General features: G+C 39.1%; 1 protein-coding gene across 4 annotated transcripts in view; it reads left to right on the plus strand.

The window, feature by feature from the left end:
- The window catches only part of PLXNB2 (plexin B2), a 259,563-nt gene that overhangs the window by 51,421 nt on the left and 187,530 nt on the right, over window positions 1-20,612 (plus strand). The gene's annotated exons all lie outside the window — the stretch shown is intronic.

The following is a 20,612-nucleotide window of genomic DNA, read 5'->3' on the forward strand; positions in this document are numbered from 1 at the left end:
AAACTGTTACAGAAGACATTGTTTGCTGTTTGTGACCTGTCATTTTATAGCAATGCTTGCACTAATGACTGTTTTTTGAGGACTTGACGAGGGGATAGTTTTGCTAAATGTGTTCCAAACTGAAGTTACATGACTTCAGATTGAAAAGACCTTTTCCTTTTGCTATGTGACATGGTCTGATTTTTTGGTCTTCGAAGATATAATTAGAAGACAAAATGGCAGCTGTTTTACAAGGAAAATGTTTGGATTTTATGCTCAGTTTAAGAATCTTCTGCTGTCTGTGGGTGTCCATGCATATGATTAAACCACATTTCTGAAATACACGTGGAACATATTTGAAGAAGAATGTAATGTGTATGTGAACTGTACTATTAAGGTTTCAACTGTGTGTGTATATTTTAAAAATAGGTTTATATATATAACTGAATGCTAATTCATCTCACTAAGACTACAACATCCTTAAGAACCACTGCGTCTAGGAGAGTGTCATTCTTTGTGGCCCACCTAGCATTATGTTAAGGAGTTGCTTCTCTCATTCTCCAGATATCTGGCTTCTGCCTTTCCCTCCTCAAGCTTTAGAGAGACTCAGGTCTCCCATGAGAATTAGAGTCTGTGATCTGGAAACTTCCTTGAGTTGTTTACAGAAGATCTCATTTACTTTTTCACAGTGTGGTCTGCAGTAACCTCGCATCACAATGCCAGCCTTATTGCTTTCTTTTCTAATGCCAAGCCACAAGCATTCACTCAGCCTATTGTCCATCCCATAAATGAGCTCCACACATTTGAGCAGCCCTTTAACATTAAGTGCAACAATTCTTCAGTGCTCCTTTTTTGTCAGGTGGAGCTCTATAGTAGCTTTCATTGCTCAAGGGAGTCCCATGATTGTAAAAGCCAAGGTGCTGCTTGAGACACTGGTCATGCAGCCAGTTATTTGGAGGAATTGTCCACTCCTACCTGGGCTTCTCTTTTTTGTCTTCAGTATCAAGGTGAGCATCACCCTGACTCACAGCTTTGCCCGTAGATCTCTGTGGTGAATTTTAATGTGTTCCATGGGAATGTCATTGGTGCCTATATAGATGAGAAACAAGGGGTGATAGTCTCTGTCCTGCCTGAGAAGTTCCAAGTTGCCAGGTCTCCATCCACTATGTGCTCACGTACAGCCTCTCAACTTCCCTTCTTCCTCGCATTGTGTCACTTGGGCTCTCGCTTTTGCAGGGCCATGCAGATCTGGTTTATCTCCTTTTCATCCTCTACTTTTCGCCTCTCATAGCCACCTTATGTGGCTGCCCGGTGCACCATGGCACTGCACTTTCCTGGGGGAGGCCACGAAGAAGGCTGTGGTCACCTCCTCCCTCTGGGCTGCGGCTGCAGATTTGCCAGGATGGGATCTGCAGCCACGGCTTCTGGTTCAGAACCTGCTAATTCAGGTGGAAAGGATGAAATGTATGAAGGCCTTGGTCTTCTTGTAGAGGAAGGAAGCAAATTGTTGCAGGTTCCATGTGGCACAATGTTTTACTCTCATTTGGACAGGAGGATGCAATGTAACTCTCAAGCAAAGCAGGGAACTCTGCTGGGCCTGAGGGATTCTGAAAGGCAAAACTGTACTCTGTAGGCAAGCTTGGCTTTTCATAATTAGTGTTTTAAAAGTCTGCTCCTGACAATGGTGAGAAAATATTTCTTGCTTTCTTGTCTCCAAGCATTCTATTAATGGGTTTGCTGCAGCCAGGGTCTCAATTTCATAAGTATAGAAAAAAACTGTAGGGTTGCTTTTTTTTGTTTTGTTTTTCTCTGCAGAGTGTAGTGATACCTTGTCTGGACTTTTTTTTCTTCTTTTTTGTCTTTCTTCAGTACCAAAAAGAAACGCGTTCTCTAAATTTGGTGCCATCTTTTCCATTAATAACCACCTTTGAGATAACTTTCTAAGCCATTTGAGAGCTCTACCATGAAAGTCAGTAGTTCTTTTTGTTGTGGTGGTTTGTGTTGGGTTTTTTTTTAAATTGCAGAGTGCCTTTTCTTCATTCAAATACATACCTCATCCTCATCAAAATATTAATAAGTAGGTTTTTATGCATAAGTATTTATTTCCAGACCCAATTTATGGCTGTTATGGTTTGTTGGATCAGTGATTTCATTTTTAAATGAAAATTCTAAGGAGGTTTTGATAATGAAATGCAATGTCTTGCAAAGAGCTATTAAGTTTTAATGTGTCAATATCTGCTTTTCTTTTAAATTACTTTTAAAACTTCACACCTGTTTAAAATTAGAGGAACTATGGATAAATTAAAAATCCACATGACAGGAGGCTTCTATCCTTGTAACTGTTTGAGAAAAAATAAATTACTTTTGAACTAAATTCAGACTCACAAAAGGAAGCAATACTCTAGAGTAACATGCAGGATCATTCTTTAGGCCTTTTTAGTGATTAAAAAAAACCCCAACCTTGTGGAGGATGTGTCTGCATGTTGGTTTAAAAAACAGTGACTAATTTTAGTCTTACAGTGAGGTGGGCTGATGGGATCCTTGTAGCGCAGAAAAGGAATTTCGGCAGAAGGACAGCATTGCCCCAAATCACGCGGTGCCACTGCCAATGAGAAGTGAAGCTTACAATCTTTACTCCATGGTTTCGCATTTCAGCCAGTGCTCCTACATTAGTTCCCACAAATCAGGGGAGAGAGGAGAAAAGAGGAGGAATATCTGTTGCTTATTTGGTCCTGATTAAGTAAAAAAGTGCCATGTAACATCATGGAGGAAGACATGGGAACAACATAGCTCTTAGTGAAAATGCATATCTGCAAAGGTGATGAGACAATGGTTTACAGTTCACTGATAAATTACTTTGTTTCAATCCAGTTTAAGCTGGAAGCAAAACTGTAAGCTGTAAAGGAGCTGCATCCTATAGGTCTGGGCTTTTGTAGGGCCGCTCCTCCATCATCCATTCCCAGAGCAAGGCTCTCACACCACATTGTCCCCAGACAGATTATTCAGCAGAATCCATTACAAACTTGGCTTTGCAATTGTCAGGGATTTGTTGACCTTAAGACTGGTCTGTCTGAAAGGAAAACGTTGCTGGAGAGCCCCTGTCCCCAGAGCTGACTGCTCGTTTTTCAGTGTTGAGGGAGGGAGGGAGAGCTGGAGAGGCCATTTCCTGTTGCACAGAGCAGTCTGTCCTCAAGCCCCTGTTTAGATGTACCAGGAAGATGAAGGTGGGAGAGAAACAGAAGGAGAATGATAACTTCAGCTGAATCACTGCAGTTTTCCTGATTCTGGTGTTGGGGTTAAAAATTACATTATAGTTTTGCATCAGGTACTCTTATACATGTATTATTTGTCATTTCTTTCTCAATCAGAAAAGCTTAGTGGTGTCCGTGTAAGTTCTGGCATCCTCTCAACCAACTTCTCCTATTGACTCCCACTGCCCAAATAAGTGATCCTGTCCCTTCCCTATATCATCTCTGGAGCTCACCAATCTGCACAGTGAGTCAGCTCAGCTGCCTCAAATGGCTACAAACTTGCCAAACCAAATAAAAGTTTTTTGCTAGATTAGTGAGTCAAAACAGTTTATTCTTGTGGGCCAGCTGCAGGGAAAAGCTGGGACTGCATGGTGGAGGTTAAGGAAGGGGGAAGCCTGTGTGTGGGGCAGAAGGTCACCCTGCCTGGGTCAGCTGTCTCTGAGCTGTGCCTGAAGCGGCTATCCACCAAGATGCAGATTCAGTGAAGCTTATCCTGCCGAAAGACTACGCTAATCTCTTTCAGCCTCTCATCTGTTTTTCAATATGGGTTCTCTGATATTTATTTGGGGGATATTCTTTACTTTCATGCAATTCTGTTAAAAGAGCCAGTCAAGCAGAAGAGGACAAATGAGTTTCAAAAACAAATTTCATTCATCCTGGTGCTCATAAAACCATTTGTGTTATAATCTGTAAAAATGAATGTATGTCAGAGAAGCTGCTCCTATTTCTTAGGCATGCAAAGTGTAGCCACTGACAGCACAGGTGATCTCTCACCCTAAAAGTATTAAAGCCAGGGCTATGGCAAATATTATTCTTCAGCTCAGTAGTTCCCTAGCTCATAACGACGGCTTCCACAAGACGCTGACTATTGTAAATGCACATATCTTGCAGTAAAATAGATTTGGAAAAGAAAAAATTGCCTCATTTGGTCTGCTAATTAAAGTCAACAAAACTTGGAAAAATTATTTCAGAGTACATATAAGTCTTCTGTGTCTCTATGGGAGAAGAAAAAATGAAAGTGTATCACTTTGGAGATGTGAGAGTTTGCTTCTTGGGCAGAACCTCTTGTACTGTGAAGTATTTCAAGGAGCCACTGCTTCAGACTCCAGTAGGGTCACACATTATTTTAACATTGCACAGCAGCTTAGTTTAAACACCTGAAAACTTTCCCAGGTATTTAATGGGAAAGATGCCTGGCAATAACAAACAGGCCTAAGCTGTGCATGTTTAGAGGATGTTTTCTTGATGGTTCTTCTTCTCTGGAAAAGATTAAAGAGCTAGCCAGATCCTTGCAAGCTGCAGGAAGCATTTGGTGACTAACCGTGGCAGGACCTAATGAATACTTTGTCTCCTGCAGACACTGCTGTATAAAGAGATAATGTGAGGGAACACCAAGCATGCCACGATACTCATCTACTTATAACTGAGCCAGCTGGTGATTAAAGCCATCTAGTTTCAGAGGGCACCAACCAAAATGCTCTGGAATTTCACGCTGAATTGATTTAAGAAGTTACTGCTCCAGCTGTCAGATATGTTTCTTTAGCAAGGGTGGTTGAAGGAAATGAAAGTAGACTTTCCCCTCATTACCATTCACCACCTGATACTCAGGCTGAAATATGCTGGCTATCCTTTTCCAGAGATTGCAACCTCCAGCTGAAGAGCAGGATTGGCAGTCTGGGGTGGCATCTGCCACCAGGTATGAACTGCTTGGCCTCATATACACATACTTCAATACATTACAGTTAGGAGACTGTTCTCTGTGGTATCTCACTAAGGACTTCACCAAAATGATGTAGATTATGTGCTTACAATGACAGACAACATGCTGCTTACCGGGAATTACATGCATCCTACAGCAGCTGCAATTGCCTCTTCTCTGGGGAGGCAAACTCATGGGGTTTCACAGGTGCATGCATCTGGCCACACCATCAAGGGCTTCCCTCCCAGCTTCAGGAAGGGCAAGGGCTGAAAGAGCTTTTTAGTACCTTTTTATTTTTAAAGAACCCATCTGAGATTTTTTTTTTCCTTCCCTTTTATTATAGAATGCTGTGTTTGCTGTTTCAACTTGAAAATTGGTCTTTCTGGTGATGTTAACCTTTCTTCATATGTGAGGCAGGGTTTAAAATACTTGTATTATTGAAGGTATTTTTCTGCATATTCAAAAAAGAGGAAGGAGGGTAAGGGTTTTCTGTCTAGTCCATAACATAAACTCAGGTCAAACAGGCTTTGAAGCTTCTAGAAAACTAGAGGAAGGTGTTGCTGTTAAAGGACTAGTTTCACTGGAGCTTTGCATGCGCTGCTGTCAGTCATTAAGGTTTTTGCCTTCTTCAGGATCTGATTCCTGGGCATAAACCATGATCACTTTGCAGGCAAGATACTATTGGGCATTTTGAAGAATGGTAAGTGTATAGCTTTCATGAAACACAGTATTAGTTAATCTTAACAGAAATTATGCAAAATAGAGGAGAAGAATTTACAAATAAAAGTAAATAAAAGCTTGCCATTTCTTGTAAAACACGATGGATTCCATTCATTCTTATGAGCCCTGGCAGAAGCGTAATACCCTTATCTCCTGCAAACTGCTGTAAATTATTTAAGATGTCTTTTGATTGTGTTTTGATGGCTGTCAATGCAGCCAAAGTTATGGACATAGCAATTGCCTACGCAAACCCCTTTTATAGTGATATGATTTATTAGTTTACTGTGAAGTTACTTACAGCTGTATTGTTTTGGTTTTCTGGTAGCTTCTTGGTATTTTCTACTAGTGTGGAAAATCTAGGTTATTCATTCATGGAAAATGTCAATATAGCTTCTATATCATTATCTTAATAACCCAGGTCAAATGCAGCACTCGTGCACTGCTACAGATCAGTCCCACCTTCCTCATAGCTCTCTGTCAGAGTGCATGGCCTTCACCCTCAGAAAATGCTGGGCAATTGAAAATGACTTTATTTCTATGCAATTTGCCTCTTTGAAATGGCTCTTGCTTTCTGCACCACCACCCACTGCATATAGCTAAATGGACAAATGTGAAACTCTTTTACTTATCAGTATGATGCACATGCCAGAATGTGTCATGTATAATCTGAAATTACCAGTAGATTTTTATCTGTCCCTTTTCTTTTTGTTTTTTGATGGTTTTTCTGTGTGCATGTGTATTTGGAGTACAGATATTATACATGTTAATTATTTTCTAAACAGATCTAATGCAATATATTAATTCTGTATTGAGTGTCTTCTCCTCCCTCCATTATATGTAAGCATATAATAATAACTAAATAACAAATTTTATAACAAGTCAAATAAGTGTTGTTTAAAATTCTCGTTCGAGAAAGTGCTCTCTGCAGGTGTTATATTTTTCTTTAAAACTGTCAGCTGGCAGCATGAAGTAAAAATATAAAAGTGAAAGTATGCATTTTTGAAAGAGAATGAGGTACAGAAAATAATACTTAGGAATAGTTTTGTTTTAATAACCTTCATTCTTACAAGAATTACCTCCTGTAGGTTTTTGCCATTGCTGTGTAATTGTGGGGTTTTTTTTCCCTAAGGGAGACCTTACCAATCTGCCTCAAGATCATCAGTTGTTCCTAAGTTATAATAGGGTAAAGAACAAAAGACTTGGTCTCAAAACTAGTAAACAGTGAAAAATACTCTATAGAGAGGGATGAACATTTCTGCGTTCTTTTTCTTCAGCTCTTGGCAGAAAGCATGATGGTGGCTTCTGTGCATTTTTCCTCTTACTTCTCTTGCTGAGGGCCGTTAACACTATTACTTCCAGTATCATGTTTGAATTAGTTTGCTTTCCTGAGAGAAGTTTCTTCTTCACTTAGCAGTATATTTGAATGCTTTTGGTCAAGACGGGACTGTATTTTTTCTGTTGAGCTTTTAACTAACCTAAAGCATTTGGTTTATGCTAATCCAGAAAATAAACTGGTTATCTGAGGTGCAACCTAAAAGCAAACAGCTACAGGAAGAGCTTTTATGAACATGTTGCTCTCAAATAGCAGGAGTTGCTTTGAAGTAATTTCCTCTTCTGAGGTGGTTTTAGGAAGCAAGTTACTCTAATGAGATAAATGTGTGGATTCTCTGATATCTCTTTTTATTTAAATTAACTATTCAAGTCTGACTCCTGCTTTCAAGAGGAACATTTCAGTCTTTGAATGTTGGACCTCAGAGTCCCAGAAATAAACATTTTGGGCATGTGACATGTTAACACACGTCATGATTCCCTGACCACTTTTGTATTTTGTGTCCAATCTGTCTGCAGTACTGACCATAAACACATGAGATCAGGTAGTTAATCCTTGCTCTTACAAGGGTTGGTTTTGCGGTTGCTTTCCAAGAAAACTACCCAGATACATTCGGTGTTTAAGAATTGCTTATAAACATGTAAAAAGCTATTACTCTGCAGATTTGGTATCCATGGCCTTCCTTTTGCTTGACTTCTTGGACTCTCTGAGGACTATAGTTACAGTTACAAGTGCTGCAAACCTAAGAGTTAGCTTTTAAGCCAAGACTTGGCAGAGTTCTTCACAGCTGTGCGAACGCAGCCATATCATGTAATACTGCTGTCTCATTAGATAATCAGTTGACCATATACATCATTACTTATAAAGTCATTGTAGAGAAAAATCTATTCCAATTCAGATTGGGGTTCAGCTGTGATAACAAACTTAAAATCAAGAAAATGTGTATATATATTTAGATGACTGATTACTGAATGCAGGCCAGATAGAAGCAATTTGCACATAGAAATGTGACAAGCTTACAGTGTAGAATTTTAATCAATGAGACGTTTTAGCTCATCTCCATATATTATTTGTGCTTGAGGACCAATATCAGGTTGACATATGGCAAACTTGCTTTTCCCATAGGAGAATTTGGAGAGGATATATAAAGACTTAGGGTGACGAGGTTAGACACAGTGAGGAACACTCTGCCCTATTACACTGTTAATCGAACTAGTTGTTTATGGCTGAAGGTGTCCCTTGTTACCATCTTTGGCATAATGTAAACCTTCCAAAATACTGGCACGTTTCCAGTTTCTCATGTTAGGAGTTGAATTCCAGAGACAAGACTACTGTTGAGTCTCTAGTGCTTTGTTTTATGGAAATTAATTACTTTGTTGCTTTAATTTGTGAGGTTAAGTGACTATTGTGTGAAAGAGATTGACTGTTCTTCCCTGGGTTACTGGTGTCAGAGAACGTCCCTTGCAGCTGTCACCTTTCACAGAGCTCTGAAGAAAATATCACAGCACAAAGTACATTACCCAATGTTTTGTAGCTGCAGAACCTGATTATCTTTTTGAAAGTATCATGACAACATCCTTTGACATCATTTGTGTATTGGTGTCATCAGTCATGCTCAGTGCTTTCAGTACGTCATACAAACCAGTTCAGGTTTTTTAAACTTAATCAACAAATAAAAATATCTTATAATAAAAAGGAATTCTTATATACTAAAAAGAAATCTGTGTTCACAAAAAGAACATTGAGATCATTGGAAACTTCAAAGATTAATTTGAGGCAGAGAATGATTGACTTGTGTTAATAGGAGGGAAAACTTTATTCCCAGCTGGAGAGGAAACAGCACTGGCACAAAATCTTTGAAGCATTTGTTCATAACAGAACAATCTAGTCTTTGGGATTCTGTTAAATGAATTAAAATCAGCTTCCTTGCTCTTAACATTCTGAATTAACAATAAGAGATTAATAGTATTGAGGCAGAATTCTAGGAGTTCTGACTCGGTTAGCTCTTTGTAAGTGGATAAACTTTATTTTGGCCAGTGTTGAACAACTCACTCATTACAAATAAGTAATTCAAGATGATGAAGGGAGTTTTGCTCATAAAAAGTTCAACTGCGTTATTTAAATACATTCCATACATTCCTTTCTCTCCAGCAAGTGAGGAAGGAAGAAGAGGTGCCATGGCTGTTCTTTCTCAGAGTGGTTAGAAATCTTGTAACTATCATTATAAATCCAGAAAAGGGACAGAAGGATGAGCAGATTCTCAAATTTCCAAATGTTCTACATGAGAACTCCAACTATTTCAGACAGTCTTCAAAGAAAAATAGGTTATAAGTATGGAAACTGCAGAAGACATGTGTGGTTTAGCATCAACAAGTAGAAAAACTTGCTGGTGGCGTTTGCATTTATTGTGATTAATAATTGATAATTATCAATAAATCTGGCTGATGGTGAACGTGAATGATCTTCAGGGCTGTAACTTCAAAGGTACTTCATACAAGGTACCTTACAGAATATCTGAAACCCAGGGTGCATGTATGTAGAATTGTAGATGAACATTGTTGCATCACTGGATTGGCTGATACTGTTTCTTATTCAGATCATAGCGTGCACAACTGGTAGCATACCCCATACAAGAAATTATTACAATTGTCATAATAAATATAATTTAACTAATTTTTTTAATAATCAACACTCCATAATGATTGAGCATACTGTGTTATGAGCTGGTTAGCTCAAAGATCTGTATTTGAAATGTAGGCTTTTTAAGGACTCATAACTTGGTATGCATTCAGATCCCTTCTTAAACTGCAGTAATACCTTACATAAGTCTTCCCATACTACTCCTTTGGGATTTAGAAAATCAGCAGTTACATGATAAACGTACACTCATTATTGGAATCACTTGTTGCAGCTTAATGGTGTCCATGCAGATTTGTCAGTTATTTCTGAGGGATTATGGGAATGTAATTTTTGGGTTCTCAGTCTGCCACCTATCACAATTGCTATGCCCCCCTGTAGAATCCAAAGGTAAAATCGGTAGTGGGTAAACTGTTAAGTAGGTGACAGGCGCTAGGGAGATATTGATGATGCTGTCCTAGGGGTTTGGGATTTTCATAGATTATATAATATATATATAACTCTGTGTAGTCTTAAAGCAACTGCAGCTTAACAATTCCTTTGTATGAATAGTGTCTCTGTGTCAGGTGCAAACGCTGAGACTAAGAGCAGGACATCACACAAGTGGTAAACCATCCAAAAGTAGATGATAAAGAATAAGGAAAGAGAAATATAACATCTCCCTCCTACATCACATTAGATGTGAGTTAAATGATATATCATCCTCTCGTGTCACAGGGAAAATATGAAATATTTAAGAAACGTTGTGAGAATACTGTAGTTGTGAAGAATATCTGCAATTATATTTTAAAAAATTAAATCAGTAATCAGAGTCCCCACAAACCCAACATCTAAATTGGCCACCCCACATGCCTGTTCTGTATTTGAGTATTTAAAGTTTTGAGAACATGGATATGTCCTTTAACTCGATGTTTCAGGGAGCCTGCTGTTTAAGCATTGTTGCAGTGGAAGCAGGCATGTATTTTGCTAGTTTGTGTGCTACATTTCAGATCCTGGAAATAGGTTTATCCCACATCCAAAGAGTGTGTGTACTACAGACTCATTCAGGGAGTTTGTAGCTTTTTGTGAATTTAAGATGCTTGTTAGTATGTTGTGATACCATAGGAATGATTCAAAATAATACTTGGAATTAAGGCTACATAATCCTTTCATTTGGTTAATGAGTTTTCCAAATTAAGAAACGATCTACAGATATTCTTATGCTAGTTGTGATATATTTCTGACTTGAAAAAGATGGGTTTGAATTTAAAACTGTGGTTCAGATCTGCCTCTGCATTTATCTTGGCTATCATGAAAACAAAGGCAGAACGCTCTGTTTTATGTTTGAACGTTGCCATTGCCAACAAGCTGATGAAAATCTGGATACACATTTGGAACTTGCTTTTGGAATACTTAATTATTATTGTCACTAAAGCGATAGGTAATTCAACCCATCTTGTTGCTTTGCAGTTCTTGTAGAATTATCAGCAGTAGCTCTTTTGAAATTTCACATTTGCTTGGGAAGAAACAAGACTGAGAAAAATTCTATTGTCAAGCAAGTCAGGACAATGAAAATCTCAGTCTGAGAAGTGATATTTAATTACTTAACCACCTAGGCAAGCTTGTAAAACAAATTTAATTATGTGCAACAGACAAGCTGCTGACCTCCACTTATAATTTTGTGTACAAAGGGTGACCTGTGGGTCTGACCTGCGATTGAAAGGGGGGAGGGAAAATAAAAAAGGCCCAAATTTCCTTTTACATGCCACCAAAGAGCACCTGTGCTCTGTACCCTCCCTAGCAAAGCAAATGTATTTGCTGCCTGCCCCACAGTCATAACAGAAGCCAAAAGAGAAATTTAACTGAGGTAAAGGTTGAGATGAGTTGAAGTGCTTCTGACCACAGGAATACTGGGTTTGGTGCACTAGTTGAATAGATATGCTATGCTTTTATGTGCCAGCTCCTATGTTCTGATACACCCCAAAATGTTAGTTATTAGTGACTTTATTTTCATCTGATGTATAAAAAGAAACCTGCTGTTGAGTTGTTGTGATGAAGATGGATAGTTTAACTGCTGATGGGCTCTCATGACAAGAAACTAAAGGTGTCTTTGTAGGAGGGAGTGGGCTGTTAGTTTGTTTACCTCCATGCTACAGGATTGCAATGCAATCCATAAATAAACATACTTGTCCAGGAGGGCATCTCTTAAGGCCACAATCACAGTGTGCTTATCCAGAGCTTGGTTTGGAATTGGGCTGTAAAAGAGGTGAAGGTGGCTTAAAAAGTGCAAAGTAGACATGCAATATCTTTTTAGGGAGTTAAGAAAGCAATTACATCCTGGGAATGTCTTTGTGTAGAGAAGTGGTATGAAAGCTTTGCAGTGAATGCCAAAGAACAGGAAAGCCCCCCAGACAGTGTCCCGGGAATGGGAAGAAGGGATTATGTTGCAGATGCAGGGCTAGCAGCTGCATTGTTTTTAGCCATTGGATTTCGCTCAAGTTCTGATTCCAGTCTCCTACATAACTGTCTGACACCCAAACTTGAGTGGATACAGCAGAGCAAGCTGCAGCACTCACCCTTCCCCAGCAGCAGCTTAGCCCCTATGTTGGAAATGGCAGCCCACTAGCTAGGGCTGCTGAGAGGACATCTCTCCTAAACAGCTTTGCTTTACAACCTGGCGTGGAAATATAAACAGCCACCTATTTTGCGTTATGTATTGTGTGACACTTTATAAGTGCTTGCCAACCTCAGTTTGTACTGAATTAGTATACAGACCATATGATTATATTTTGGCATATAATGAAAGAGGAGCAGCTACCTGCCAGTGTCTTAGATGATTGCCTGTTCTAACTGGTTGAACTCCAGGAATACGTATACAGTGAGAAAAAGAATCAGCCCTGTAGTTACCATTGCTACTCCTAGCATGTCTAAAATGTACAAGTACACACAGAGGAAAAATATATATAAAGAGATACATATGAATATAGGAAACTGCATCTTTTTCCTATAATCCCATATTGTATGTTTGTAATCTTAGGTTTTCTCTATAAAACAGAAATTTATTTTCCCCAATAATAAACTGAACAAAACTCCTTATACATCACTACTGAAGACTGAGATACGTATTATGGAGAAACCAAAATGAACAATAAAATACTATTCCTCCCAGGAAAGTTAAGAAACTTTATAGATCATCTACTGCAGAGACTGCTCATTTTTACTAGGAGGTGCGAATAACTGGTGTTATTTACTGGGGGAAAATAACAATTCTTTTTTTCACTGAAATGAACTTTGATGAATATCTAGGGGAAAGTACTGAAGCAGGAATATAGTGCTATGATTTGAGAGCCATATATGACAGTTCAATATTATATCTGAAACCTGTTATAGGTATGTCCTGTACTCTGTATAGTTCTAGCATATATACTCTGTGTATACTCTGTATAGCTCTGACATGCCCGTTGCTCCTCCCTCTTTATAGCGGTTCTACCCCTTTGAGTAGAATGAGTTCTGCAGAAAAAATTACTGTCAAGTCTGGGAAGCATAATGCAACACCTTAATTTTCCATATTACAAAATGTTCTGAAATGCTTGCAGAGGGACCTCAGTTTGTGCATCGAGTCAGCTGGAGTAATTAGAGCATGATGCAATTGTTTCTTTATGGGCCTGAAGCCATCCCAAGAACCACAAAGGCTCATTCCTTGTTAAAGATTGCTTTAAGCCTTGGCCAGGTGGGTGTCATGGATTTTGTTCAGTTTGAGCTTTACGACAAATGGAAACACAAGAAACGCAGCTTACACTGCTCACAGGACTGTAACTCAACATGTCCCACTCTGAATCTTTAGGAAGGCCAAACAGTGTTGTGGTTGGTTTTGGGGTGGTTTTGTTGTTGTTTTTTTTTTTTTTTTAGCTACATAAGGATATAAATACAATTCACAGTGTTCTACTTGATGAATCAGAATCTGAAACTATTTATTTTGGCTGGCCTAATATGTTGTCATCCTCCCTCTTCCTTCTGGAAAATTTTGGCCTTTCCACGAGTTCAATTCCATGAGGAAGATCATTTCTGACTGTTGAGAAGTAAATATCTGCAAAACTGTCTTCACTTGGATTTTAGAAAGAAGTTAATTATAAAGTTGGTGATTGTCCTATGTACTTCTTCTGGTTAGGATGACAAATTTGCAGTTTTGACTTTAATAAACTCTGTGTTCACAGACACCCTTTAAGTTTGGATGTTATGTTTCTAAACATTTGCCTGCCCTCACTAAGGTAGCATGAACTGTTGCTGGTCTTTCTATCACAGAAAAATAAATGGAAAGGTGCTTTGGGGTTTTTTGTTTGTTTTTACTTCAGAAGAGTTCACACAGGTTAATGGGGAAATTGTTGCAGGTTGTCCATATAGAAAATACCCATACACATTTAATATCTTTCCTCAGAAGTCTGCAATGATTGCTTTTAGCTTTATTTTATTTACTGAATTCATTTATCAGCTAAGGACTGCATGTTTACTTTCTTTGCAACTACTTTCATGCCTTTGACCATTGAGGCATATGCCTTTGACCATTGAGACATATAAAGAATGTCTTATTCAATATTAATCTATTCTGTCACCACTTCTGTTGTCTTCTGTGTAGATACTGATGCTGAGTCTTCCATGTGTGCAGTAGGAAGATATTACCTTTCCTACGTTGCAAACATGAGTTGAATATTTTTTATTTTTCTTTAAAAATGCACAGAGGACTTGTTGAACATGTCTTCCCAAAGATTTGAATGGTGAATTGCTTAAAAATCATATTGTGATAGCAAGACATGGGCATTTTTGTGCTCCCTCTGCACACCACTAGCTCAGATAAAAACTTGAGCTGAATAGATATGTGCCAGAAGTGTGTCGGCCAAATAGTGGGAACAGATTGAGGGCTTTCACTATCTGTTTTCTTTCTTTGTTCTAATAAATAATAGTTTACTCTGATGTTCTTAATTACCTCTACGTTAGCTAAAAGCTTCTTTAACTACATCATTACTAGCAAGCAATGAGCATTGTACAGATTTATAATTGAATAAACAAGTGTAAAGTAAAACAACTGAAGGTCCACACAAACTTCACATGTAGGATATTATGGCATGAAATATCTTTGTAGTAGCATTTCATTCTTTTTACATCATGCTCAGTACAGATTCACCAGCAGCAAACCTGTCTTTGTTATTGATTTTGTTTAGTTTTCAACTTTGGACCCAAACTGTTTAAACAGATTACTCCCTGCTTTTATCTGAGTTTACTTCCTTATGCTTTCATCAAAGCAAAAGAGATCATTTGACTCTCTGTCTTCTAACACAGCATTACAAGGGAGTGACAGTGGAAGATACTATGTTAGGGAATGGTGAGTCCATCTGCATATAAGTCCCCTGTAATAGTTCCCTGGCAAAGACAAAAACATCTCCTTATTTATTTGGAGGTTATTTATTAATATTCATAACAATAGTATTTACTCTCTAACGGAAGCTAATATATTTCAGAACTAGATTAGGTGAATGTTTGAATTGGAGCAATAATATTTAGGCATCATTTTCTATCAATTGTGGATGACTGGCAAGGTGTCTGAGGACTGAAGGAAGGCCAATGTCACTCCAATCTCTGAAAAAGACAAGAAGGAGAACCTAGGAAGCTACAGGTCGATCAGCCTCCCCTCCATCCCTGGAAACATGATATAACAAATCATCCTGGATACCATCTCAAAACACATGAAGGAAAAGATGATTGTCAGGATGACTCAACATGGATTCAGCAAGGGTAAATACTGCCTGACCAACCTGATAGCCTTCTCTGAGGATATAACTGGCTGCCTAGATGAGGGGAGAGCAGTGGATGTCATCTACCTGACTTCAACAAGACTTTTGACACCATCTCCCACTACATCCTCATTGAAAAGCTCAGGCAGTGTGGCTTGGATGAGTAGACAGTGAGGTGGATCAAGAACTGACTGAATGACAGAGCCCAGAGGGTGGCGATCAATGGCATAGAATCAAGTTAGATGCATGTGGCCAGTGGAGTTCCAAAGGGATGGGTTCAGGGGCCAGTCTTGTTCAACATCTTCATCAATGACCTGGATGAGGGGACTGAGTGTACCCTCAGCAAGTACACTGATGATATCAAACTAGGAGGACTGGCTGATTCCCCAGAAGGCTGTGCTGCCATTCAGTGGGATCTCGACCAACTTGAGAGTTGGGCAGAGAGGAACCTCATGAGGTTCAACAAGGACGAGTGCAGAGTCCTGCACCTGGGAAGGAACAACCCCGTGTACCAGTACAGGCTGGGGATTGACCTGCTGGAGAGCAGCTCTGCAGAGAGAGACCTGGGAGTCCTGATTAATAATAAACTAGCTATGAGCCAGCAATGTGCCCTCGTGGCCATGAAGGCCAATGGCTTTCTGGGATGCATCAAGAAGAGTGTGGCCAGCAGGTCAAGAGAGGTTCTTCTCCCCCTCTACTCTGCCCTGATGAGGCCTCATGTGGAGTTCTGTGTCCAGTTCTGGGCTCCTCAGCTCAAGAGGGACAGAGAACTTCTGGAGAGAGTCTAGCACAGGGCCACCAAGATGATAAGGGGACTGGAGCATCTTCCTTATGAGGAAAGGCTACAGGACCTGGGGCTGTTCAGCCTGGAGAAGAGGAGACTGAGAGGGGACCTCATTAATACTTCTAAGTATTTAAAAGATGTGTATCAAGAGGATGGGACAACACTTTTTTTTCTGTAGTGTCCAGTGATAGGAAAAGGGATGATGGACAAAACATGGAACACAGAAATTTCCACTTAAAGGAGAAACTTCTTTACCGTGAGGGTGAGGGAACACAGGCACGGGGTGCCCAAGGGAGGTTGTGGAAACCTTCTCTGGAGTTTTCCAAAACCCATCTGAGCACGTTACTGTGTGACCTGATCTAGGCCAACCTACTTGAGCAGGAGGGTTGGACTAGTTGATCTTTAGAGGTCCTTTCCAACCCCTGCTATTCTGTGATTCTGTTTGTATTCTGGCACTAAACCTATGCCTTAAGCAACAATTTCTTTCTTTTTCCTAGGCACAAGATGTTTGTGAACTGATTAATACCTGGCAATAGGAGGACAACCTCCACCTCAAACTGACTTGCTTGTGAGAATTCAATAGTAACTAGCACCAACAGAAGTTCTGGGCACACACAAGATTCTCTGGTGGGAGCAAAATCTCCTTTTGTCCTTGGTGTCTCACTTAGAGGAAAGTCAAGATGGAGGTAGTAATTTCTCAGTCAGTTAAATATGTGGAAAATGCTTGGAAGACTCTACTGGGAACATGTACAAATCCATCTACATTTTTGTTTTGGTTCTTTCTTCAGAAACAGTTGGGTTACAGGTATAGAGTATGAGTTCCCTCAGTCAGGGTAGTGGGTAAAATCAATATACACATCAGATGCTTTAGGGATGTACAGTGTCAATGACTGTAATATTTGAAGATTGTGTGTGCATCTTCTTTCTCTGAGCTCTCTGGACTTTCTGCTCCAGGATGAGTAGGTGAAGTGATAAAATACTTTCTATAGGTTCTGAAGACAGTTTTTCTTACAGAGGAACCAGAGATATTTTCTATCCTCATTTAAGTTGTGGAAAGAAGACTTCAAACTGTAGCAAATGACAGCTCCCAGACACAGTCTCAATTCACAGTTGAGCAGGCAGGGAAACCCTTCCAGGGTTTTCATGCAGGAGGCACATGACTCCTTGTGAGCACTGCAGATGTATTAGTCCCTTGTTATGGCCAGGCTTTTCTTCGAATTATTGTCCTTCTAAACAAACAGCACTTTATACAGAGACCTCAGTGTCCTTAGCCTGGAGAGAGTGGCAGTGCAGGTGATCTCAGGCTGGCTACACTAAACCTCAGAAGCCCACCACAAAGTCATCTTCTGAATGTGGGTCAGGGATTCCTCTCAGAGAGGGTGGCCTGGACGGGGCCCAAGTGGAGGAGGGAAGTGCACAGAAACAAGAGCTGCAATAAACTCAGGAATGGTTCAGGAATAAAGCATTCTCATCCTTGAATGTTTCATGTTAGCTGAGCTGCTTTAAATGATCAAGATACTTGCCATTATTGAAGGAGTGTTCCTGATATGGGTCAAAATTGAATATTAATTGATTTTATTTCTGTAGGAAAATCAGCATAAGGCTGAAATTGCTATATTACTAAAAGATAATATACCTTGGCACTTCCTTAGCTGTGTATAGTTTAGCATCAGGACATGTTGCAGTCTTGTTTGCAGCCTACTGTAGCTCTACATATACTTCTTAACTGTGAAAATTCTGTTGGTTCATTCATGTGCTTATTTGCACCTATGCATGTGCAATCACAAATTATTTTTCACATATGTTTCACAAGCAAGATGTGGATTAAAAATGTGTTAATCCTAAAATTAGAATATAAATCCTGAAGTGGATGCTGAGTTGTTTCTCTGTTAGCGGTCAATAAACAAGTGAGGAAGTAGCTAAGCTTTTTTGCTGATGTATTTTTGAGGTTTTTGCTTACACCATGTAACGGTATATAAAACAGGATCACAAGTGGTGATTATAATGATCTGAACAGGCTCATTCTATGATACACAGCAACCAACCTACCTTCCTTTTTTTGTAAAAAGATACCCCCAAGTCACAGTCTAACGTAAATGCGTAGAAACTATTAAAATATGATCTCATTAAGTACACCATCAGTATTTAAATAGTGTATCCTAAATCTCAGTCATTTAGAAATTATCCGTGCCAGAAAAGATGAAATGGGAAACTCACCAATTAGTATAAATGTCTTAGTGGAGCAGAAAGTGACTTCAAAGAACCTGATTATATATTTGGAGGTTTTAATATATTATCTTTTCCTTTTTTTTCTGAAGTACTTCTAATTTGGAGACAACTTTTAAAGCTTTTCGTAGCATAATACTGGAATATTTGAAACTCCTTTATCACTTGTGTGCAAACCAAGTGTAAAGGGAATTTCTGAAACTAGTTTTTAAAGAAAAAAGGATTGAAAATTAAATGTGAAGTCTTATTCTGTTTATGCTCTTCTGTTGCGCCACTGTCTTCTTTTATGTGTGCTTCTATGGGGCCATGTTTGATGCAGCATTTCATCATGTTACCCAACCTTTTTAGTATGGCAAGCCTTATTATGAAAATATCATGTTTTGTGTCTGTGCTCAGTCATCTCTGCTCACTTTTGGGCCCATCTTGCTATCAGATGGTATCAAACAGTGCCACAGAGTCCAGGAAACCTTGAATTCTCAACCTTCATCAAACTAGCAAGAAACGGAAGCAAGTCTTTTGCAGAAGGCTCTCTTCATCATGTGAGAAGAATCCCAAGTTTCAGGCTGCTTTAATCTCATTGCAGGTTATTGCTAGGAGCAGCTCGCATTTCCAGTTCTAGTCCTTCTTATCTGTGTTGTGTAACATTTGACAAGCAGAAAAGTTTTAATAAAAAGTAGCGTTAGAGAGTCATGTGCTGCATAAGAGAGAGCTTGGCAAGTATGGTAGCCTCTTGTGTGTAACATCCCCATGCTGTGGCCTGCTTTTCCTAGTAACAAATGCAGCCTCGTTTTAAATTTGGGTTGTTTTGGTGATTTTTTTTTTTTTAAAAAAAACTATGTTTCCTAGTTTCCCCAGAAGTTTAAGCAACACTGAGGCTTCTTTTTGGCCATTGTGCAAGACTTAAATCTTTTGACTATGCCACTGCATACTGATGATGTCAGTAAGATTCCTTGTCACTGCTAAATGTCCTTTGTGTTTTCTGCTGGAGTGCGAAGCAAGAAAAGAGCAGTACATCAAAGCAAATGGTATATTTTTGTAATAACACTTGTGTAAGTATTGGTGCAGTGATGGTAGTTTCCATATTAAATGCCAGCAAAAGTTTCTAAAAATCCACCTCAGATCTGTAGGTGCAAAAATGTATGGTAAGGCAAAAAGGTGAATAAACCATTTAAATGGTGACAGTTTGGGCTAGGAAAGAGTTAATTTTCTTCCTAATGGCTGTTACAAGGCTATGTTTTGGGTTTACCCTGAAAAGAATGTTGACAACCAAGGAACATTTTCCTTACTGTTGATCAGTGCTTGCACAGCATCAAGACCTTTTCCAGTTCTCACCCTGCCCTTCCAGCAAGTGGGCTGTAGGTTACACAAGAAGCTAGGAGGAAGCATGGCTAGGACAGCTGACTGAACTAGTCAAAGGGCTACTCCATACCATAGAACATTATGGCCAGTATCTAAACTGGAGGAAGCTGGCAGGGAGGGGCAGATTGCTGCTGAAATATTGGTCAGTGGATGGTGAGCAATTGTATCATGCATCACTTGGTTTTGGAGTTTCTTTCTTTGGGTTCTATTTCCCTCTCCCTATATTATAATTCTTTTCATTACTATTAATATTATTATTGTTTTGTTTTTCTGTTTTATTTCATTTTTGTTAGTAGATTGTTCTTATCTCAACCCCGAAATTTTACTTCTTTTTTTGACCCTGATTCTCCTCCCCATCCCACTGCAGAGATGCCTATTAGCGAGTGGTTTAGTGGCTGGCTGGGGTTAAACCATGACAGGGTTTAAGAAGGGAAGTGGAGTAGGGTCATAACTACAGTCTTATGCTCTGCTGTGGGAGCAGGAGGAAACCTGGATGTATTTTTTTAAAAAACACAAGTGAGGGGAAAATGGCTCTTTTTTCTCATGCTGTATCAAAATCCTCTCTCCTTAGATTTTTTTTTTTTTAATCCTCCAGCATTTTTAGAAATTACTGTTTTATGAAAAATGTAAATGCAGTTATATATAATAGGTATTTATAATAAACTTACACATAATTATGTGGTTTTCAGAGACAGGATAAAAGCCGTTACTGAAATAAGAAAACAGGTTTATATCACCTCTAATAATGTATTCTACATCCCTCCATTTCAAAATGGAAGTGAATTGAATCAGCATGAGGAAGCTGTTCATACTGGTTCCCAGCTGTGATGTGTCAGTGGAGATAAATTTCGTGTCCTCGAAT

This window comes from Colius striatus, chromosome 1, assembly GCF_028858725.1.
Source record: "Colius striatus isolate bColStr4 chromosome 1, bColStr4.1.hap1, whole genome shotgun sequence".
In the NCBI taxonomy this organism is placed as follows: Eukaryota; Metazoa; Chordata; class Aves; order Coliiformes; family Coliidae; genus Colius; species Colius striatus.